Here is a 25,435-nt window from a genome sequence, read left to right on the forward strand (position 1 = left end):
CTACATAATTCCAGCTGCATCGTGTAGCACAAAATGTGTGAAAACATAAACATTTCTATATTAACTATATTCAATATACATTAACTATATTAACATATAGTTAAATATAAACATACTTTATTCTGTCAATTTATCTTATTCCCTAAATATCTAGCTTAGGTTGTAATTATACAGAGTTATGTTTTTAAATTTAGGTCTGATATATGGTTTTTATGCTTAACAAAAAGTGAATATTCCAAATCCAAAAAAATTATCCTTTTTGCTTAGGGTATGAAAATAATATCTGTCTCTGATAATAATTTCTTTCTTTCTTTTTGAGTAAGCTAAGCATTGATTTTACGTAGAGTTCTCCTACCTAAAAAGATTCAAAGAATTCTTACAAATTAAATGGAAGTCTTTAACACAAAAATTAGGGTTTGAACTGGACATATAAACAATATTTTTTTTTCCTTGAGCTCCAAAATCTTTGTGGATGGTGACTGCAGCCACAAAATTAAAAGACGCTTGCTCCTTGGAAGAAAAGCTATGACAAACCCAAATAGAGCAGTAAAAAGCAGAGACATCACTTTGCCAACAAAGGTCCATATAGTCAAAGCTAAGGTTTTTCCAGTAGTCATGTAAGGATGTGATAGTTGGACCATAAAGAAGGCTGAAAGCTGAAGAACTGATGCTTTTGAACTGTGGTGCAGGAGAAGACTCTTGAGAGTCCCTTGGACTGCAAGGAGATCCAACCAGTCAATCCTAAAGGAATCCAACCCTGACTATTCATTGGAAGGACTGATGCTGAAGCTGAAGCTCAAGTCCTTTGACCACCTGATGCAAAGAATCAACTCATTGGAAAAGCCCCTGATGCTGGGAAAGATTGAGGGCAGGAAGAGAAGGGGACAACAGAGGATGAGATGGTTGGATGGTATCACTGACTCAGTGGACACAAGTTTGAGCAAGCTCGGAAAGATAGTGAAGGACAGGGAAGCCCGCTGCAGTTCAGGGGTTACAAAGAGTCGGACAAGACTGAGAGACTGAAGAACAACAATGAGATATTTGTTATACAGAGTGTGATGTGCAAGTCCAGGGCCAGAGTCTAATAAACAAGGGGTCCCAAGTGTCCTCCTTTCTCCATAGAGTGTTCAACCTTCCCGCTAAATAACTTCAGATCAAATATCTCAAGAATACTGGTTTGAAGATACATCAGATCATTATTCTGCCAATGGAGACTTCATGTCTCTACTAGCCCTTATAGTAAAGTTCAGTTTAGTTCAGTCGCTCAGTCGTGTCCGACTCTTTGCGACCCCATGAATCACAGCACGCCAGGCCTCCTTGTCCATCACCAACTCCTGGAGTTCACTCAGACTCACGTCCATTGACTCAGTGATGCCATCCAGCCATCTCATCTTCTGTCGTCCCCTTCTCCTCCTGCCCCCAATCCCTCCCAGCATCCGAGTCTTTTCCAATCAGTCAACTCTTCGCATGAGGTGGCCAAAGTACTGGAGTTTCAGCTTCAGCATTATTCCCTCCAAAGAAATCCCAGGACTGATCTCCTTTAGAATGGACTGGTTGGATCTCCTTGCAGTCCAAGGGACTCTCAAGAGTCTTTTCCAACACCACAGTTCAAAACCATCAATTCTTCGGCACTCAACTTTCTTCACAGTCCAACTCTCACATTCATACATGACCACTGGAAAAACCATAGCCTTGACTAGATGGACCTTTGTTGGCAAACATTGTCTCAAAACTTCAGAGTTGGTACAACTATCAACTTTTTCGGTCCAGAGCAACCCTAGTGATATACTGATATTTCTGGATTAACAGCTGAAAAAAATTCCAATGATAAATTTTCAGAGATAAGTAAGGAATAAAATAGAAGGGTAACTGTAAACTAACATATGTACCATACACACACACTCACACATAATTATCCGATGTAAGCAAAAAAGATATCACAAGAATTTGGAGAGGAAAAAAAAAGTTGTTACTTTATCTTCCGTAGACATTTAACCATTGTCTGAAATTCATTTCCTAAACTCTCATTCTGCCCTTAATGTCTGGTGATAGGAAAAATAACTAGGAAAAAATCATTGAAAACCTTAAGAGCAGCAAGATAATAGAACAAGATGGGATCTGTCTATTTTTATTTTTATTTGAATTTTGATTTTAGCAAATAGGAAAATTCCTATTTTGTGCTTTTGCTCTAATTCAATGGAGATACAACAAAAACAGTTTTATAGACTCCTATGTCTCCCAAACACAGCAGATTTATTTGGAACAGGAAATTGGCAGACACTGATAGAGGAAATTTTAATTTAATTCACTACCATAAATTGCAGAAATGTGTCCATGCATTAGAAGCTCCATGGAGGGAATATTTCTTTAGGAATAAAAAGAAAATGTAATTTGGAAGAAATGTCTTTTAGGTTATTATTTCTCTGTGTGAGGAAGCTAAATCTTCCCCCAAAATAAATTTTGTTGTCTAGACTGCAGTCTAGAGGGAAATGAGACTGCAATCTACTCATTCCTCTTGCTTTCACAATAGAACCAATCACAGTTGTGATGAGAATCATCCCAAATTATAAGGCATAAAAACTGGCGGTGCCTCACATGTTATTAGTTTATTTGCAGATGGCACCACAATTTACAACCCAATCCTATTACAAGAAATGCTGATTTCACAAATGCTCTGCTTGTGAGCAGGAATAAAATGTTCAGAAATCGCAGCAAGTGCCATATTCTGTTTAAGCTTTCCAAAATTTACATTAAGGCGATTCTTGAAAGTTTTAAGAAATTTCTCTACCACCTTCAAGCCATTGCAAATATATGCACATTGCATCAAATGTGCATATAAACCAATAAATATCTTTGTTGTTCTCTAATTAATCACAAACAATTACACATAATTATTTCATTACGTGGAAATTTTAAAGGACCTAATATATTGAACAGGGCTTCCCTGGTGACTTAGATGCTGAAGAATCTGCCCGCAATGTGGGAGACCAGGGGTGGATCCCTGGGTCAGGAAGATCTCCTGCAGAAGGGAATGGCTACTCACTCCAGTATTCTTGCTTGAAGAATTCCATGGACAGAGGAGCCTGACGGGCTACAGTCCATGGGGAGGCAAAGAATCGGACACTACTGAAAGATTATCATACACAATATGTTGAACAATTAGCATATATAGCCAACAAAACTTTAGTTAATTAAGATGATTCCAGCATAAAATAATAAATACTGAGCATATAGCTACCAAATAAAAGGTGATTTTACTCACAATAGCAAAAAGGATACTAGGAGATTCATCTCAAATAAGGACTGAGAATTTCAATTCTTAGATCTTTTTTCTGGCAACTTATATTTATGAGCTACCCTAAGTCTACAGGTTTTAACATGAAGCCAAAGTAACCAATCTACTCCTTATATTTCTATTTAACATTTGGACGGATGGAAATTCAAATCACCCTTACAAAGCTGTCATTTTCGATTCAACAAACAGCTACTTGAAAAAAGAGCTTAATCTTTCTGCTCTTTGCATAATGCTCTGTGATAAGAAACACATCCAAATAAATCTCAACCAATTCTTCACCTCCTCCAGGAAGTCTTTGCAGCTGTATTCTTCCATTTTTGTCTCAGTTTATAAAATTGACTTTGTTACATTAGTAAATAATATATGCTCATCACAAGAGACTTAGAAAATACAGAAAAATAGAATAAGGGAGGAAAGCCATCCTTAGTCCCACCAGGCAGAAGTAATAATTAAAATCTTAATGGATTCCCTCACAACATTTTGTTGAGAATTTTTATATAATTTCAATTATGTGATATAGCCAACACTGTATGAGTTAACTTTACAAAGTAGTATGCAAGACCATTTTTTGCCTTTAAAAGCTTTCTCTCACCAGCCTCCTGGGTGCCCAGACCAAAAATGTGAGTTATCCCTGATTCCTTTTTTCCCTCTTCCATTTGCATCCAATCCATCAGCAAGTCCTTCAGGCTCTTACTGAATGTTCACCCAAATCTATATGACCCCTTTTCACCCTCTCCTCTGCTAAAACACTAGTCCAAACCACTTTCCTTTCTCCCTTAGACTAGCCTCCCTGCTGCTCTGCGTTCACTCTTGCCCTTGGTTTTTGCACAGTGCCCCCAACGGTTTAACTCATCAGCCAGAGAAAACATCTCAAAAGGCAATCATAAATCAATCACACGCTTAAGACTCTCCATAGGTCCTGAGTGCAACTGGAATAAAATTCACCCTCCTTACCACAGTCTACAAAGCCCTACATGATCTGACGCCCGCTTCTTTTCAATCTTATTCAGAATGGGCTGGTCCCACTGGCCTTTGGGTCCCTCAGATTAGCTCTTTCCTGTCTCAGGGACTTTATCTTTGGTGTTCCTCTGACGGGAACGCTCTTTCCCTGAATCTTTCTGTGGATGTCTCTTTCTTATTCCTCAGGACTCTGCTCAAATGTCACCTCCTCTGAGTATCCTTCTCCCTCAGCCATTTGCTATCCCATTACCTTATTTTCTTTACAGCAATAGAGAAACAAAAGCGAGTCTTCTACGTTGCAAGCAGATTCTTTATAGTCTGAGCCATGAGGGAAGCCCAAAATAGCTTAATAATCGTATTTGAGATGATCTTATTTGCTAACACACTTGATATCTTTTATGTGAGATATAGTTGCATGAAGGCAGAGATTTTGTAATTTTTTTAAATTGAGGAATAGTTGATAATCTTGTTTTTAGCATTTGCGCCACAGTCTAGAGAGGAGAGAGGAGATACCTGGCACAGAGGAGATATTTGTTGGACTGAATAAATAGCATCAAGAACTGCAGGCCCTTAAGGAAAAATAACATATGCTGTTCATTATAATGGGCTTCCCTGGTGGCTCACTGGTAAAAAATTCTCCTGCCGATGCAGGAGATTCTAATTTGATCCCTGGGTCGGGAAGATCCCCTGGAGAGAGAAATGGCAACCCACTCCAGTGTTCTTGCCTGGGAAATTCCATGGACAGAGGAACCTGGCAGGCTATAGTCCGCAGGGTCGCATAAGAGTCGGACACAAACAGCTTAGCCACTAAACAACAATGTGACATCATGAATAAGTAGATCAGTGTGGCGAAAAGGGAGCCCTCTTGCACTGTTGGTGGGAATGTAAATTGGTGCAGCCACTATGGAGAAGAGTACAGAGGTTCCTTTAAAAGCTAAAAATACAGCTACCATATGGTCCAGCAATCCCACTCCTGGGCATATTATCTGGAGAAAACCATAACTCGAAGAGATACATGCACCCTAGTGCTCACAGCAGCACAATTTACAATAGCCAGGACCTGGAAGTAACCTGTATCTATTAACAGAGCAATGGATAAAGAAAAATATGGTACATACATATACAATGGAATATTACTCAAGCACACACAAAAAAAGAATGAAATAATGCCATCTGCAGTAACATGGATGGACCCAGAGATTATCATACTGACTTAACTCAGTATGATAATCTCTGGGTTATTATATTTGCAAAAAGACTATACTTTCTATGATAGCACTTATATGTGGAATCTTAAAAAATGGCACAAATGAACTTATTGGCAAAACAGAAATAGAGTCACAGATATAGAAAACAGACTTATGATTACCAGGGGGAAAGCAGAAGAGGGATAAACTGGGGGACTGGGATTGACATATACACACTGTGCTGAACTGTGCTTGGTCACTCAGTTGTGTCTGACTCTTTGTGACCCCGTGGACTGTAGCATGCCAGGCTCCTCTGTCCATGGAATTCTCCAGGCAAGAATACTGGAGTGGTTTGCCATGCCCTCCCCCAGGGGATCTTCCCAGCCCAGGGATTGAACCTAGGTCTCTAGCTTTGCGGCAGATTGTTTACCGTCTAAGCCGCCAGGAAAGCCCCCTATGCACACTGCTGCTGCTGCTGCTGCTAAGTCGCTTCAGTCGTATCCGACTCTGTGCAACCCCATAGACGGCAGCCCACCAGGCTCCCCCGTCCCTGGGATTCTCCAGGCAAGAACACAGGAGTGGGTTGCCATTTCCTTCTCCAATGCATGAAAGTGAAAAGTGAAAGTGAAGTCGCTCAGTCGTGTCCAACTCTTCAGGACCCCATGGACTGCAGCCCACCAGGCTCCTCCGTCCATGGGATTTTCCAGGCAAGAGTACTGGAGTGGGGTGTCACTGCCTTCTCCATATGCACACTATTACATATAAAATAGATAGCCAATTACAACCTATTGCATGGCACACAGAACTCTACTCAATTCTCTATAATGATCTATATTGGAAAAGAATCTAAAAAAGAGTATATGTATGTATAATTGATTCACTTTGTTGTAAAGTAACACAGCATTGTAGTAAACATAAAATCTTCTAAAGTACACATTGAACATTCTGGAGAACAGACCATATATTAAGCCATAAAATGAGAATGAATAATTTTACAAAATTGAAAACATGCTTTCCAACCACAATGGAATAAAATTAGAAGTCAATGACAGAAGGAAATTTGGGGGTATTTACAAGTGTGGAAATTAATCAACATACCCTGAAAGAACAAATTAAGTCAAAAGAAGAAATTACCAGAGGAAACTACAAAATATTTCAATATGATTGAAAATTAAAACATAGCACATTAAAACTTCTGGAATGACACTAAAGCAGTGCTTGGAAGCAAATTTATAGCATTATATTCCTATGTTAAAATTTTTTTAAAATCTTGAATCAACAACAACCTTCTAGCTTAAGAAACTAAAAAAAGGGCAAACCAAACCTAAAGCAAGAAGAAGGAGATAATAATGTTAAATCAGAATATTAATTAATTTAAAAATAGAAAGATAATAAAGAAAACTAGTAAAACCAAAAGTTGCTTCTTTGAAAAGGTCAACAAAATTGACAAACATTTAGCAAGACTGACCAAGAAAAGACTAAAAGAAGCTCAAATTACTATAATCAGGAATGAAGCAGGAGACATAAATTCCGACCTTACAAAAATGAAATGAAATAAACAAACACAATTAACAATGTATGGAACAAATTACATAACCTAGATGAAATGGACAAATTCCTAGCAAGATACAAACTACTAAAACTGACTTAAGAAGGAATAGACCTATGACAAGTAAAGAGACTGGATTAGTAATCCAAAAACTGCCTGCGAGCAAAGCCCAGGGCTAGAATGGCTTCAGTGGTAAATTCTACCAACTATTTAAAGAATTAGCAACCCTTTCCACAGACTCTTCCAAAAGTTTGCAAAGGAAAGAACGCTCCCCAATTCATTTTATGGGGCCAGTTTTATCAAAACTAGACAAAATCATCACAGGAGAAACCAAAAACCAATATCTCTTATAAATTTAGATGCAAAAATCTTCAGTATAATATCAACATGCACACCCTAGAGTTCATGGTCTGCCACAAGAGAAGCACTACAATGAGAAGCCTCACACCTAAACTAGAGAATAGACCCCACTCATCACAACTAGAGAAAGCCCTGCATCAACAAAGACCCAGCACAGCCAAAAATAAATACATTATTTTTTTAAAAAATAAAGGATTAAAACTACATGATTATCTCAACAAATGCAGAAAAACAATTGCCAATGGAAATAATGGGTATGCTTATGGTATAGACAGGGATGGCCTCACAGGTGTATATCTTCAAGTTCATCCAGTTATATACATTAAATAAGTACAGCTTTTTATATGTCCCGTCATACCTAGAGTGGCACTTTTTGTTGTTAATTTACAAAGTCCAATACCTTTTCACTATCAAAAAGAAACCCTACTCAATTAACTAGAAATAAAGGAGCGTTCCTCAATAAAGAATTTAAAATAAAGAGCATCTTAATAAAAACCTTCACTAACATCATACTTAATAGTGAAAGGCTGAATGCTTTCCTCCTACAATTAAAAACAAGACAGATGTCCGCCCTAATCACCTCTGTTCAATATGTACTATATGCAGATAAGCCTGGGCAAAGGAGATAACGGCGTCAAGATGGTAAAGGACAAAGTAACCCTATTCAGAGACGACATAATCTCATATATAGAAAATCCTAAGAAATGTCAAAAATATAAAAGCTATTAGATTTAAAGCATTCAGCAAAGTTCAGAATACAAGATAATATACAAAAAAAAAGTTGTATTTCTATACACTAACAATGAACAATTTGAAAATGAAATTAAGAAGACAAGTATAATCACAAAAACATAAACAAAATACTTTAGAAATAATTTATCAGAAAAGTATAAGACTTGTACTTTGAAAACTACAAAAAAAAAATCACTGAAAGAAATTTAAGAAGATCTAAATAAATAGACATCCTACGTTCCTGGATTGGAACACTTAATATTGTTAAGATGGCCAAACTCCCCCAACTAATCTACAGGTTCAATTTAATCTCTATCAAAATCCACTGGGTTTCTTTGTAGAAGTTGACAAGATGATTCTAAATTTATATGGAGATGCAAGGGACCCAGAATAACCAAATAATCTTGAAACAGAAAAAGAAATTTGGAGGACTCACACTTCCCAATTGCAAAACTTATTTAGAACCTACATTAATCAAGAAAGTGCAATACTGGCATAAGGACAGATACACAGATCAGTTTAGTTCAGTTCAGGTCAGTCGCTCAGTCGTGTCCAACTATTTGCGACCCCATGAATCGCAGCACGCCAGGCCTCCCTGTCCATCACCAACTCCCAGACTTCACTCAAACTCATGTCCACCGAGTCGGTGATGCCATCCAGCCATCTCATCCTCTGTCGTCCCCTTCTCCTCCTGCCCCCAATCCCTCCCAGCATCAGAGTCTTTTCCAATGAATCAACTCTTCCAATGAGGTGGCCAAAGTACTGGAGTTTCAGCTTTAGCATCAGTCCTTCCAAAGAACACCCAGGCTGATCTCCTTTAGAATGGACTGGTTGGATCTCCTTGCAGTCCAAGGGACTCTCAAGAGTCTTCTCCAACACCACAGTTCAAAAGCATCAATTCTTCGGCGCTCAGCTTTCTTCACAGTCCAACTCTTGCATCCATACATGACCACTGGAAAAACCATAGCCTTGACTAGATGGACATTTGTTGGCAAAGTAATGTCTCTGCTTTTGAATATGCTATCTAGGTTGGTCATAACTTTGCTTCCAAGGAGTAAGCATCTTTTAATTTCATGGCTGCAGTCACCATCTGCAGTAATTTTGGAGCCCCCAAAAATAAAGTCTGACACTGTTTCCACTGTTTCCCCATCTATTTCCCATGAAGTGATGGGACCAGATGCCATGATCTTCGTTTTCTGATCAATGGGATCTAACTGAGGGTCCAGAAATAAGCTCATATATCTATGATAAACAGATTTTTTCACAAGGGTGTCAAAACAACTGAATGGGAAAGAATGGTGTTTTCAATAATGTTGCTGGGACAACAGTATATACATATGCAAAAAACAAAAACGAAACAAAAAGAAATCCAAGTCTGACTCCAACCTCACACCTTATATTACAAAACAATTCACAATGAATCACAGACCTAAATGTAAGAGCTAGAACTATAAAACTTTTAAAAGAAATATAGGAATAAATTTTTATGACCTTGGATTAAGTAATGGTTTCTCAAATACAATTAAAAAAGCACAAACATAGAGACGTCCCTGGCAGTCCAATGGTTAAGACTGCACACTACCAATGTATGGGGGACATGGGTTTGAATCCTGCTCAGGGAACTAAGATTCCACATGCCACATGGCATGGCCAAAAAATAGCACAAACATAAATAAGAAAAAATAGATAAATTGTATTGCATCAAAACTAAAACCTCTCAAGTGATACCATCAAGAAAATAACAACAACCCATAGAATGAGAAAAAAATTTTTGCAAATCACTTATCTACTAAGGAATATCTATCTAAAATGTATAAAGAGCTCTTACATTCCAACAATGGGAACACAAATAACCCAATTTTATTTTAATGAGCAAAGGATTTAAAAAGACATTTATTCAGAAAAGAAATACAAATAGCTGAAAGACCATTAAAAATAACAAGATAAGTTGTTAGGAAAAAGTAAATCAAAATTATTTCATACACACCAGGATGGCTAAAATAAACAACAGAAAATAACAAGCAGTGGCAAGGGTGTGGAGAAAGTAGAATTCGCTTGCATTCCTTGTGATATTGTGAAACGGCATAGCTGCTTGGGCAGTTTCCAAAAATGTTAAACACTGAGTTACCATGAGACTCAGCAATTCTATCCTAAATGTATATCAAAAAGAATCCAAAACTATGTCCACAGGAAAACTTGTCCATGAATGTTCAAAGCAGCATTAGTCAAGAAATAGACAAAAAGTATAAACAATGCAAATGTTAATCAACTCATGAATGGATAAACAAAAGTGATATGTCCATGTAATGAAATAGTGTTTGTCTACAAAAGGAGTTAAATAGTGATACATGCCATAATATGAAAAAATTTTGACAACTATACTAATTGCAGCCATGAAATTAAGACGCTTACTCCTTGGAAGGAAAGTTATGACCAACCTAGATAGCATATTCAAAAGCAGAGACATTACTTTGCCAACAAAGGTCTGTCTAGTCAAGGCTATGGTTTTTCCTGTGGTCATGTATGGATGTGAGAGCTGGACTACAAAGAAAGCTGAGCGCCAAATAACTGATGCTTTTGAACTGTGGTGTTGGAGAAGACTCTTGAGAGTCCCTTGGACTGCAAGGAGGTCCAGCCAGTCCATCCTAAAGGAGATCAGTCCTGGATGTTCATTGGAAGGACTGATACTGAAGCTGAAACTCCAATACTTTGGCTACCTCATGCGAAGAGTTGATTCATTGGAAAAGACTCTGATGCTGGGAGGCACTTGGGGCAGGAGGAGAAAGGGATGACAGAGGATGAGATGGCTGGATGGCATCACTGACTCGATGGACATGAGTTTGAGTGAACTCAGGGAGTTGGTGATGGACAGGGAGGCCTGGCGTGCTGCAATTCATGGGGTCGCAAATAGTCGGACACGACTGAGCGACTGAACTGAGCTGAACTGAACTAATTGCAAAAAGCCAGACACATCTATGGTATGGTCATTTAGATAAAGTTTCATAATAGGCATATCTACAAAGACATAGAGCCTGTGCTCTGCAGCAAAATAAGCCATGCAATCAGAAACCCACGCACCACAACTAGAGAAAGCCCTCACACAGCAACAAAGAACCAGTGCAGCCAAAAATAAATATATGATAAATAAATAAATTGCAAAAATAAAACACGGAAGTCATTCTGGGTGAGTTATGTTTAATATTTACTTTATTGGATTTTTCTTTCAAACTAAAAAGCAATATATACTTTTTATCACCTTTTATTATAAGCCCCCCTTTCAAAATCCTGAAGATATCAAAGAAAAACCTAACAATATTTCGCCTCCCTATGACCCTCCCTCCCACTACCACCTCTTCCTAAGAGGATACATGTTAATTGCTTAATGTCCACATTCTTCTCTATGTTCATAGTAATGCACCCAGATGAAAATCTTCACACCAATAAAAGCTTTTTCTCCAATTTAACAAAACTAGGTCATGCCACACACATTTCTCTTCGACTGGCTTTCTTGTGTCTTTTCCCATAGAGCATTACATCTAAATCAAACTCCTCCTTTTGAATAGTTACATAATATCCAAAAATAGGGCCATGCCACCCTTTATTCAACTATTTTCTACTGGTAGCATTCAAGATGTTTCTTTTTTTTTTTTAATCTAATGTATGCCTTTATATATTTATCTACAAACCAATCCTTTTATTTTTGTAGGATAAAATTATTTAATCCAAGTTTTAAAGATGCAGAAAATCATGACTTTGCATGACAATAAAAAGCTCTTTAAATTTCATTAAGTATCCTGCTTGGTGGAAATGGGAAAATGTATTTTTTAGCTCTGAGTCATAGCCCCTGGATAGACTAGGCTTTGTTTGCAAATGCATAAACAAATTTCAAATCACAAGTGCTTGCCAAACAAAGTATTAGATTCTATGTGTATGAAGGGGCAAAGGACGTGTCATAATAGACACATTTCCTGGTACAGGAAAATGAGCAGCTGAGGAAGGAAGCAGCTTAGGGAAGCACACTGACTCTTTGACGGCAAAATTCCCGACAACAAAGACTCCAATGACCTCCCAGCTTCAGAGTTCAGGTTAGGTTTACAGCTAGGCTTGGGGCTTCCCAGGTAGCTAAGATGGTAAAGAATCCGCCTGCAACACAGGAGACCTGGGTTCGATCCCTGGGTTGGGAAGGTCCCCTGGAGAAGGGAATGGATGCCCGCTCCAGCATTCTGGCCTGGAGAATCCCATGGACAGAGGAGCCTGGTAGGCAGAGGAGCCTGGTAGGCTACTGTTCAGAGTCGGACACAACGAACACTTTCACTTTCACTTTGGGGCTAGGCTCCTGTTGGGACCAGGATTCCTTTCAAACCACGGGTTCCCTCACTTCCCTCTCTCCTTTGCTTCATCTCTTGGTTAGCTGGAGCAGTTTTTTCAAGAAGGGGATGCGGATGGTACGATTCCTGTGCCCTTACATATCTAAGGATTGCCTTCTATTGTGATCATACACAAAACACAACATGGCTTTTTTTTGTCTACCCCCTGCAGCATGCAGGATCTTAGTTCCCCAACCAGGGATCAAACTCGTGCCCCCTGCAATGGGAGCACAGTCTTAGTCACTGGACCACGAGGGAAGTCCCCAACAGGGCTTATTTCAAATACTTGGATCACAGCCTTTTCTTCCTCCAAATTCCACAGATACTGTATTTTTAAAGCCTTGTAGGTTGCAGTGATTCTGAAGACAACCCAATTTTGGCTTCTCTGCTGGTAACTTATGTGTGTGCATGTGTACAGAATATAAATATCATGAACTGTAAATGCACTCTCTGTCATTAAAATGGCCAGCAGCTAAACTGTCTGCTCTGATATACTCAGAACTTATCCAAAATGCTAAGACAAAGAAGGAACTCTACATGAACTATGCCTGTGGCAATATGACCATTACATCAGTAATTGTGAGTCTTAAAGTGCCAGGGTAGTCAGGACACAGAAAATTACCCTGAGGCAATAAATTAAACATTTGATTTTATTATTCTTGAATTGCTTTAAGTTATCCAATGCCATCAGAAGGAGTCGTCCTTTCCAACTGTTTCAGAATGCCTTGTACCATTTATTTGGGGGCATCAGCTATTTCATTTGTCATAGCGCCACCTGCTGGTGTACCTCGGGAAAGCAGAATGTGTAGCTTTGCTGGTATATACTGTGGGCTCATGGAAAAAGGAAGAGAGTTCCAGAAAAACATTTATCTCTCCTTTATTGACTATGCCAAAGCCTTTGACTATGTGGATCACAATAAACTGTGGAAAATCCTGAAAGAGATGGGAATACCACACCATCTGACCTGCCTCTTGAGAAACCTATATGCAGGTCAGGAAGCAACAGTTAGAACTGGACATGGAACAACAGACTGGTTCCAAATAGGAAAAGGAGTACATCAAGGCTGTAAATTGCCACCCTGCTTATTTAACTTATATGCAGAGTACATCATGAGAAGCACTGGGCTGGAAGAAACACAAGCTGGAATCAAGATTGCCGGGAGAAATATCAATAACTTCAGATATGCAGATGACACCACCCTTAAGGCAGAAAGTGAAGAGGAACTCAAAAGCCTCTTGATGAAAGTGGAAGTGGAGAGTGAAAAAGTTGGCTTAAAGCTCAACATTCAGAAAACGAAGATCATGGCATCCGGTCCCATCACTTCATGGGAAATAGATGGGGAAACATTGGAAACAGTGTCAGACTTTATTTGGGGGGCACCAAAATCACAGCAGATGCTGACTGCAGCCATGAAATTAAGATGCTTACTCCTTGGAGGAAAAGTTATGACCAACCTAGATAGCATATTAAAAAGGAGAGACATTACTTTGCCAACAAAGGTCTGTCTAGTCAAGGCTATGGTTTTTCCAGTGGTCATGTATAGATGTGAGAGTTGGACTACAAAGAAAGCTGAGCACCAAAGAATTGATGCTTTTGAACTGTGGTGTTGGAGAAGACTCTTTGAGAGTCCCTTGGACTGCAAGGAGATCCAACCAGTCCATCCTAAAGGAGATCAGCCCTGGGTGTTCTTTGGAAGCTGCTGCTGCTGCTGCTGCTAAGTCACTTCAGTCGTGTCCGACTCTGTACGACCCCAGAGATGGCAGCCCACCAGACTCCCCCATCCCTGGGATTCCCCAGGCAAGAACACTGGAGTGGGGTGCCATTGCCTTCCCCAATGCATGAAAGTGAAAAGTGAAAGTGAAGTCACTCAGTCATGTCCGACGCCTAAGGACTGATGTTAAAGCTGAAACTCCAATACTTTGGCCACCTCATGCAAAGAGTTGACTCATTGGAAAAGACCATGGTGCTGGGAGGGATTGGGGCCAGGAGGAGAAGGGGACGACAGAGGATGAGATGGTTGGATGGCATCACCGACTCTATGGACATGAGTTTGAGTGAACTCTGGGAGTTGGTGATGGACAGGGAGGCCTGGAGTGCTGCAATTCATGGGGTCGCAAAGAGTCAGACACGACTGAGCAACTGAACTGAACTGAACTAAACTGTGGGCTCTTGATACCTGACATGTGAAAAGGCCCGAAATGGCTTTCTTCTTCATTGTGGCCAGTTCCCCATCTGTCCAAAAATCTGCCCTTCCCTTGAGCAAAAGTGGAATTTATGGAAACAATATAGGGAAATATCCTCAAACTCTAAAAGAAGGACCAACAAGCTTGAAAAGACATTTTGATATTTGGCAAAACTAATACAATTATGTAAAGTTTAAAAATAAAATAAAATTAAAAAAAAAAAAAGACAGAACAGAGCTACTCATGGAATTTCAGTTGCAGAAATTGACAATGGATATTGCGACATTGCAACTAGGGTTTGAATGAGCAGAAGCAACTACCTTCGGTCTTTTTGTTAACTCTGTTAAAGTTCCAATTCCAGAGAGAGACTGTTCTGTTGGTCTCAGGTCACATTCCCACTTCTTGGCAGGAAAGGATAAAGAATCTGACAGTTCATTGTACTGACTCAAGTGAGAAAGTCAAGTCCCCCAAATAGAGTCAGAATGCCTTTAACCAAAAAAAAAAAAAAAGCTGAACTCATCCCTATTCAATTTATAGGTAAACTGCCTTTCCAAGTGGATATTTGTAGGATTCTTTGTTGTTGTCATTCCGTCAATAAGTCGTGTCCAATTCTTTGCAACCCCATGGACTGCAGCACTCCAGGCTTCCCTGTCCGTCACGATCTTCCAGAGTTTGTTCAAACTCATATCCACTGAGTCAGTGATGTTATCCAACCATCTCATCTTCTGTCACCCCCTTCTCCTGCCTTCAGTCTTTCCCAGCAGTAGGGTCTTTTCCAGTGAGTCAGCTTTTCTCATCAGTTGGCTAAAGTGTTGGAGCTTCAGCTTCAGAATCAGTTCTTCCAGTGAATATTCAGGGTTGATTTCCTTTAGGACTGACTGGTTTGATCTCGTTGCTGTCCAAGGGACTCTCAAGAGCCTTCTCCAACACCCCAGTTCAAAAGCATCAATTCTTCGGCACTCATCCTTCTTTATGGTCCAACTCTCACAACCATACATGACTACTGGAAAAACCATAGCTTTGACTAGACGGACCTCTGTGGGCAAAGTGATACCTTTGCTCTTTAATACACTGTCTAGGTTTGTCAACAAAGTTCAGTCTAGTCAAAGCTATGATTTTTCCAGTAGTCATGTATGGATGTGAGAGATGGACTATAAAGAAAGCTGAGTGCCAAAGAATTGATGCTTTTGAATTGTGGTGTTGGAGAAGACTCTTGAGAGTCAGTTGGACAGCAAGGAGATCCAACCAGTCCATCCTAAAGGAAATCAGTCCTGAATATTCACTGGAAGGACTGATGCTGAAGCTGAAACTCCAATACTTTGGCCACCTGATGTGAAGAACTGACTCGTTTGAAAAGACCCTGATGCTGGGAAAGACTGAAGGTAGGAGGAGAAGGGGACGACAGAGGATGAGATGGTTGGATGGCATCACCAACTCAATGGACATGAGTTGGAGTAAACTCCGGGATATGGTGATGGACAGGGAGGCCTGGGGAGCTGCAGTCCATGGGGTCGCAAAGAGTCGGACACGACTGAGTAATTGAACTGAACTGAGGTTTGTCACAGCTTTTCTTCCAAGGGGCAAGTGTCTTTTAATTTCATGGCTGCGGTCACTGTCCACATTGATTTTGGAGCCCAAGAAAATAAAATCTGCCCCTGTTTCCATGTTTTCTCCATCAATTTGCTATGAAGTGATGGACCCGGATGCCATGATCTTAGTTTTTGGAATGTCGAGTTTTAAGCCAGATTTTTCACTATTCTCTTTCACCCTCATCAAGAATTTCTTCACTTCCTCTTTGCCATAAGAGTGGTGTCATCTGCATACCTGAGGTTGTTGATATTTCTCCTGGCAATCTTGATTGCAGCTTTACACTCATGTAATTCAAAATATTTTCTTTGGGTATACCTTTCTTTGGGTCCCTTCTGTTTTTGTCTGGAACACACGAGCCCACTCAGAATGTGTACTTAGGTGCTATTCCATCCTTTATTGGACAGAGGAGCCTGGCAGGCTACTGTTCATGGAGTTGTAAGAGTCGGACATGACTTAGTGACTAAACCACCACCACCACATTTCATATGTTATGCTATCTTCCCTAAGTTCTTAAAGAGATGGGAATACCAGACCACCTTACCTGCCTCCTGAGAAACCTGTATGCAGGTCAAGAAGCAACCACTAGAACCGGACATGGAACAACAGATTGGTTCCAAATTGGGAAAGGAGTACGTCAAGGCTGTATATTGTCACCCTGCTTATTTAACTTATATGCAGAATACATCATGCAAAATGCCAGGCTAGATGAAGCACAAGCTGGAATTAGATTGCCAGGAGAAATATCAATAACCTCAGATATGCAGATGACATCACCCTTATGGCAGAAAGCAAAGAAGAACTAAAGAGCCTCTTGATGAAAGTGAAAGAAGAGAGTGAAAAAGCTGGCTCAAAACTCAACATTCAAAATACTAAGATCATGGCATCCGGTCTCATCACTTCTCAGCAAATAGATGGGGAACAATGGAAACAGTGACAGACTTTATTTTCTTGGGCTCCAAAATCACTGCGGACAGTGACTGCAGCCATGAAATTAAAAGACGCTTGCTCCTTGGAAGAAAAGCTATGACCAACCTAGATAGCATATTGAAAAGCAGAGATATTACTTTGCCAACAAAGATCCATATAAGTCAAAGCTATGGTTTTTCCAGTAGCCATGTACAGATGTGAGAGTTGGACCATAAGAAAGCTGAGCACCGAAGAAATGATGCTTTCAAATTGCAGTGCTGGAGAAGGTGCTCGAGAGTCCTTTGGACATCAAGGAGATCAAACCAGTCCATTCTAAAAGAAATCAACCCTGAATACTCGTTGGAAGGACTGATATGGAAGCTCCAACACTTTGGCCACCTGATGTGAAGAGCTGATTCATTGGAAGAGACCCTGATGCTGGGGAAAATTGAGGGCAGGAAAAGTGGGCGACAGAGGATGAGATGGTTAGATAGTATCACCAACGCAATGAACATGAATTTGAGCAGTCTCCTGGAGATAATGGAGGACAGAGGAGCCTGGAGCCTAACAGTCCATGGGGTCGCAAAGAGTCAGACGCAACTTAGCAACTGAACAACAACAACTTAAGAGAGAAATAGTGCAAAGCTTAATGGGAAACTTACTAAAAGGAAAAAAGGAAGAATGTCTTTACGCCTTATTTTGCTTACTTGGAATGTAGACTCATTTTTAATTAATCAAACTTTGCAATAAGCCACACAAAATTTCTTTGGGAATTTGAAAGATCTGTGTTTGAACACCCCATAGGTATTATGCCAGAGCTGTACAGACATCTCCAGTTGATAATAAAAATAGAAGACATTTAACCTAAGCACCTCCATCTATGGGTGTATTTTAACATCTCAATAATGTAAAAATTTTTGCCTTTGAATGTTTCCTACCCCCTTTCTTAGCTCTCCATTTGTGATTCTAGCACTGTAAATTTTGACCTTTCTATTGTAAATACTTCCATTGTTACAGTAATAAGAACCCATGATGATATACAAGGTATCATGGTGTCAGACCAGCAGCATTTGTTACACTTCCTCCCAAGTTCCACTAAAGAGCTAACAAAAAGAAAAGGACTACGTTGGTAATAATTCTACGGTAAGAGGAGACTCACAAAAGTCCAGCTGCACCATCAATAGAGATGGACTGAGGAATAAGATACTGGGCTTCAGCAGACAGACATAGTCTCTCTCAGAAAGCAGAAAGAGGCTCTGGCTCTTTCTCACTGTCCCACATAGAAAGACTCTGTTGACTGTGGAATAATCACCCAATCCACCGCTGCACACAAACTGTCTTTTGAACTGTTGTCCTTCCACTCCACCTTCAGCCATTAACACCATTACACCTGCTGACCAATCATAGCCACTCTCAAGATATAAGGAACATAGCACTTATACCTACGCTAAGCCAAGTTGGGTGACCAGCACCAGCAGTCTGCTCACCGGAGCATATCATATACCCCATATGCACTCAGATGGTCCTGAAATGCCATCCCATGTGAGTAGTCAGGGATGACGAAGATGGAAAATATCAACAGAGGTCCGGGTGTCACTGGCATGGTACTTCTTCTTTGAAAGTAAGTGAAAGTGTTAGGCGCTTAGTTGTGTTCAACTCTTTGCAACCCCATGGACTGTAGCCTGCTCGGCTCCTCTGTCACTGGGACTCTCCAGGCGGGAATACTGGAGTGGGTTGCCATTCCCTTCTCCAAGGGGTCTTCCCGACCCAGGGATCGAACCCAGGTCTCCTGCATTGCAGGTGGATTCTTTACCATCTGAGTGTTCAGGGAAGAAATCTTGAATGAAGTGACTGTCTTACTTTGGTCAGCTCTATCAAACCACCATAGACTGGGTGGCTTATAAACCACAGAAATTCATTTCTCAGTGTTCTAGAGTCTGGAAGTCCGAGATCAGTATGCCAGCCTTCTTCCAGGTTGCAGACTGCCAACTTCTAGCTGTGTACTCACAGGCCAAAGGGGGCAAAAGACCTCGCTGGAGCTGCTTTCATTGGGCTGGCCCAAAAGTTCATTTGGGTTTTCCTGTAACACCTTGCGGAAAACCTGACTGAACTTTTGGGCCAACCCAATATAAGGACACTAATCCCATTCAGGAGGGCTTTGCCCTCAACTACTGCCCAAAGGCCCCATGTCCTAATACCATCACACTGAGATTAGAATTTCAACATAAGAATTTTGAGGGGCCCATTCAGTCCACTGAAACTTCGTATATAATCATGCATTATGTATAAAAGAAATTAGAATACTAGAACTAGAGAAAGTAAAGGAATTTCCAATAACAAAAATCACCAGCTGAAACATCTGGGTGAAAAGTTAAAAACCACCCAAGCCGCTTGGTGGCTGTTAGAACACAATTGTTGCCTCTTGAAAAGGTAAGCCCCCAGACAACGTGCAGTGTTGTCTTTCTACTGCAGAGGGCAGCAGAGGACCAGTCTCTTCAGCGCCAGGTCCAGGACTTGAAGAGACCAGGACCACTCAAACCATGCCCCCGTTTCAAGACTGCAGACCAAAGGGAGGAGCAGGTTCATGGTGAGGTCAAAGACTTCTATGACCCCAAAGAGCGGGTCTGCTCCCCTGTCCTTCCTGTGTGAGTCAGACTACAGAGCCAGAGCTGGTGAAAGAAAGATAATCAAGCCCAGCAAACAGTGACTATGAAGACTCTTGGGAATAGGGGTTATGAGGATAAATCTGAGAGCACGTTTGCTTGCTTCCTGCTCACAGCACTACCTTCTTCATACTTGAGAGTGACGCCTTTATTTCTCTCTCAGCACACAAGATATTAAGTCTTTTTCCTTAGATTATCTCTGAAGGAGTTCAGAGTATGCCACCCCAAAATATGCCTCTATAACAAGGATTGTTTTCAGCTGAAGACAATTGAGAAGAAACAGACTTGAGAAAAAAAATCTCAGCCCTCCCTCTCTCTCTGCCAGGAAGTGCAGGACAATTCTTAATCACTGGAGACAATTCCAGATTCACCTCAGACACAACTGCAGTGGCAGCTACATAACAAACCTCATTAAAACAACCCTCATCTTCCATTCGGAGAAGGCAATGGCACCCCACTCCAGTACTCTTGCCTGGAAAACCCCATGGACGGAGGAGCCTGGTAGGCTGCAGTCCATGGGGTCGCTGAGGGTCAGACACGACTGAGTGACTTCACTATCACTTTTCACTTTCATGCATTGGAGAAGGAAATGGCAACCCATTCCAGTGTTCTTGCCTGGAGAATCCCAGGGACAGGGGAGCCTGGTGGGCTGCCGTCTATGGGGTTGCACAGAGTCGGACACGACCTAAGCGACTTAGCAGCAGCAGCAGCAGCAGCAGCATCTTCCATTAGTTTCCCCTACATATTTACCTGCCTAAAATTTGCTGCACCAAATGCTACTTTCTGAAAGCGAAGGTGCCACTTTTCAGCTTTTCACATGTCTGGTTTTGCACCGTCACAGATTTACCTGCAATGGATAACTCAGTGTTTGGGGAACTATTTAGATTGGATAGAAATCTGCCATTGCATTGCTACCTGTGTTTTCCTTGGTCCAGATTATCAAGTGTATGTCTCTATAGCTATATTCAAACATCTACAACAAGACATTCTACAGCACACTCAGACTCAAGATCTGCCGGTTTTCCTAACAGAAGCAGCACTGCATGGGTCTCGAATGAGTGACTACTTTGGATACATGGAAATTTTGGAACAAAACTACCGATCAGTGTTGCTGAGAGTCATGCAGAACATTAGAGTGCAAAGTACACAGATCATGGAACACACAGTTTATTTTTATGTTTTATTTCTTTTTAAAGGAGACAAGGATTTGATTATTTTCTGTGTCCATAACAACATATGCTTTGTGAATACACGATTTTATAGATCAGTACTGAGAGTTTTTGAATACAGTAATATATTCAAGCAGGTATCAGCTCAATTGAAGTGAATACACTTTTGTCAGTCTGTTGCTGTGTAAGGTTGTTTTGGGCTTCCCTGGTGGCTCAAATGGTGAAGAGTCTGCCTGCAATGCAGGAGACCCAGGTTCCATCCCTGGGTCAGGAAGATCCCCTGGAGAAGGGAATGGCAACCCACTCCAGTACTCTTGCCTGGAGAATCCCATGGACAGAGGAGCCTGGTGGGCTTCACTCCATGGGGTTGCAAAGAGCTGGACATGACTGAGCAACTAACACACAAGAAGCACAAAGCCCCTTTCCTTTACTTGTTGCTTCTCCACAAATTTATTGTTCTTTTGTTAAGGTGCTATTAGGAGCCCAAGATCTAACCACTATTTGAGTTGCTCATCACTGAGTGTTCCCCTATGCGTACTCAGATGCACACATTAACAAACTTCTGATTGTTTTTCTCCTGTTAATCTGTCTTTTGACTATCTAATTTGCAGCACCCCAGTCAATAAACCTAACAGGGGTACAGGAAAAGGTTTTTTTTCCTTCCCTGCATCTCCTTCCCATCCTTCATGTTCCTCGTGCTAAACAAAGTCAATTATTATCACCATCTCTCTCTTAACTTTCTAGCCAAGAACTGGCACCCCTGACTCCAGGGTAGGCACGTGGTTCCTGAACAGGCCTGGATAATGTGAGTGGAGGGGGCTGGGGCCACGTGGGGGGTCTCCACGGGGCTGTCTGCACATGCGGAGGTAGAGTGGAGTCCCCAGAACTGCCTATTTCTCAACATTGAGTTCTTTTTTAATCCCTCTCTCTCATTTCATTCATTTTACTTTTAAAAGTTATTCAGTTCAGTTCAGTTCAGTCGCTCAGTCGTGTCCGACTCTTTGCGACCCCATGAATCGCAGCACGCCAGGCCTCCCTGTCCATTACCAACTCCCGGAGTTCACTCAGACTCACATCCATCGAGTCAGTGATGCCATCCAGCCATCTCATCTTATTCACTTTTAATTATACAAATAAGCACAAATACATTCCCAAAATAAAAATATTAAATGATACTTAGAGCTAACTATTTCCCAGAACCTCTAAATCCCAGTCTCTTCACAGAAATAACCACCGCTGCCAATTTGGCTTGATTATTATAGGCATGTTTCTATGCCTGGGTTTCACATATACTTACCAAAGAACATAGTTTCATTTTGTCATCACTGATCATTTTTACTTTACAGATTTGACATCAGATTATACCTACTGAACTGTGACTTTCCTTTTGTTCATTCAGCAATAGATTTCCGATGCTGTTCATGCAACTTTAGAGACCCTTAGGTCTACCTCACACTCAGCATATGCTGTGTAACGTTCCTTATATGTTCGCATTGTTCATTTAAGCACTCCCATAATGATGGATAAGATCTCCCTTTAGCTCAGTTGATAAAGAATCTACCTGCAGCACAAGAGACCCTGGTTCAATTCCTGGGTTGGGAAGATCCTCTGGAGAAAGGAAAGGCTACCCACTCCAGTATTCTGGAGTAAAATCCCATGGGTCGTAAAGAGTCAGACATGACTGAGCGACTTTCACTTTCACTCACGCTTTCACTTTCATGATGATGGATATTTAGATTATTTATAATTTTTATTATAAATAATAATACAGCAAATAGCTATGTATTTGTAAATGCTTTGTTATAATAAAGTCTAGGAAGTACGATGGCTGGGCAAAAGATATACACAGTTAAAAGTTTTAACATGGTTTTAAACCTTTCTCAACCTTACCTTGAGAATGATAAGCTCAGAGCAGCAGAAATGGAGAAAAGTTCAAGAAGCTCAGATACAACAGGTCTAGGACAACTCAGACTGCCATGATAGGCAGAGCCTGTCCCCATGAGGATGTCTGAAGTGAGCTATACAATGGACCTACAAAAGCCCTTGTGGACAAAGGCTGCTCATTTGAGAGATACAGGTATGGCCATGGAGTTCATTACAGTAAAGCAGCTGTTTACCACTGACAGCAAAAAAAAAAAAAAAACAACCTCACCTCCACTCTGGGATCCATTTTGGTCCCACAACACGGCTTTCTTCTCTGAATGACAAAGGCAATCCTGAAGAAGTCAATGTGGACACCATCTAAGTGCTGCAGAAGAGGGAACAAGGATTTTCTCAGTCTTTCCTTCAAGAAGTAGCTGATTGATGGACAACATGCAATGATCTAAGCTCAGTGAGTACACGCTGCTAAACTCTTTGATCTCACGTGCACAGCTTGATGCTGCCCATCCAACCAATGTCCAGTGCTTGAGTGCTTGGCTGAATGATTACAGGTGATGAAACATGCCATTGTAAAACTAATCAAATTATCAAGATGATGCATAAGAGATCAGAGGCATACACAATGGATGAAGTGTATGATTATGACTCAGATGTGGGTGTTTTGAGCTAGGGTGGAAAGGGACCCTCACCTGTAACTATTCCCTCCAAATATACACCCTCCACAACTATTGCTATGCTCCACCCATGGAAGTCTAACAGCAAGCAGTGTCGTCCTATCCACACAAATGTGCAAGATTTGGACAAAAGGCAAGATTTCATATAAGCTCAAGAATAACCTCTATCAGAGGTCAGTGAGATGGTGGATGTGAAAGGTAACCATGTCTGCAAGTCCATAGTTAAGGTAAAGAGGGTCCTGGACCATACCTGTCTTTTGCTGTTAACCAGTCATATGATAAAGAGTACAGATTAGCCTCAGCAATGTTCTTCAAGTCACCAGCAAGAAGGACATGCCACACAAAATCAAAGCCTCTTGGCTCCTCCATACCTACTTGCCATGTCATCATACTGTTTTTCAATTATTACAAATAATATGTGAGAGAATTCAAGCTTCACTGACCACATATAAATTCAAGAAGCTTCATGTCAGTCCCATGAAGATCTTCTTCCTGTTCCTTCCTGTTTAGTTGCATCACATGAATAGTTCTGAAGAGCAATAGTTCTGACTTTGGTTCGAATTTCTCGGGTAAAACCCTAAAGTTTGCATTCCACCGGTTTTCAGAATATTACCATTCAGTTTTATTAAAAGAGAGAGACAGCATCTTTAGCACTCTGGTTATGGTCTGCAGAGCACCTTGTAAATCCAAATCCTCAGTATATTGGTTAGAACCTGGAGCTCACCACTAGCCAGAATAATCAGCTTGCTGTCTTGGTCACCATAAGAAGAAAGTTTAGAGGAAGCCTGTTGTTAACAGTCTGAGCAAGGCAACCTCCCGAAACTTGCTCAGGACGTAGAAGCTGCCAAAGTCTTAGAAATTAATGGAGCTATAACTCTTTTGACAGAATTCCTTCACTCTAAAAATAAGGATGTGGCAGCATGACGCTACAGGATTTTTTTTTCCCAAATGTGTGAGAATGAGCCACTTTTCAGTTGAGTTCACTAGCTCTCTCTCTCTTTCCTCAGAACAGAGCCAGTGACTTAAAATAAGTCTACTGGGCTTGAACTTAATTGACCATCTTCAGAATGACCCCAACTGTGGATAGAATGTCTCAGCTATGGTGGTGGCTTAGTCATGTCCGACTCTTGTGATCCCCATGGTCTCCGTAGCCCAACAGGCTCCTCTGTCCGTGGGATTACCCCGGCAAGAAGACTGGAGTGGGTTGCCATTTCCTTCTCCAGGGGATCTTCCCAACCCAGAGATCGAACCCACATCTCCTTGCAGGTCGATTCTTTACTGCCAAGCCACCAGGGAAGTTGAAACATGAGACCATGCCCACCATCCAAATGCTGACCAGTTTGCTGCTTGGTAGCCAGATCTGGGATGTGGCTATGACATTATGAGTGAACTCCCCCAGCTGTTCATCAACTGTCCTAGTCCGATACTAATCCATGACTTATGAACAGGAGTGACAATATAAATGGACTTGGGGACTAATTCCAGGGAAAGAATGCACAAGCATGGATCATAAGATAGAATTTTTAAAACACTAGTGTTTGTTAAACAAATAATAAGTTCAAAAATAGAACGGACCTTGCTTGCTTTGAAGTTGATCTTTAATGTTTTGTTTTGGGTAATGGTTAGTTTTTAAAGTTAGCTTTAAATAGTGTTACAGCAATTTCTAATTTTTAAGAAACAAGTAATAATATAAAACAAAGTTTGGCAAATTAATCCCTACATGCCAAATCCAGCCCACTATCTGTTTTTGTACAGCCCCCAAGACTTCTCTCGTGGCTCAGCAGTAAAGAATCTGTCTACCAAGCAGGGATACGGCTTCAATCCCTGGGTCAGGAAGATCCCCTGAAGAAGGAAAGAGCAACCCACTCCAGTATTCTTGCCTGGGAAGTCTCATGGACTGGCGGCCGACAGTGCATGG

This window comes from Bubalus bubalis, chromosome 19 (genome assembly GCF_019923935.1).
Source record: "Bubalus bubalis isolate 160015118507 breed Murrah chromosome 19, NDDB_SH_1, whole genome shotgun sequence".
NCBI lineage: Eukaryota > Metazoa > Chordata > Mammalia > Artiodactyla > Bovidae > Bubalus > Bubalus bubalis.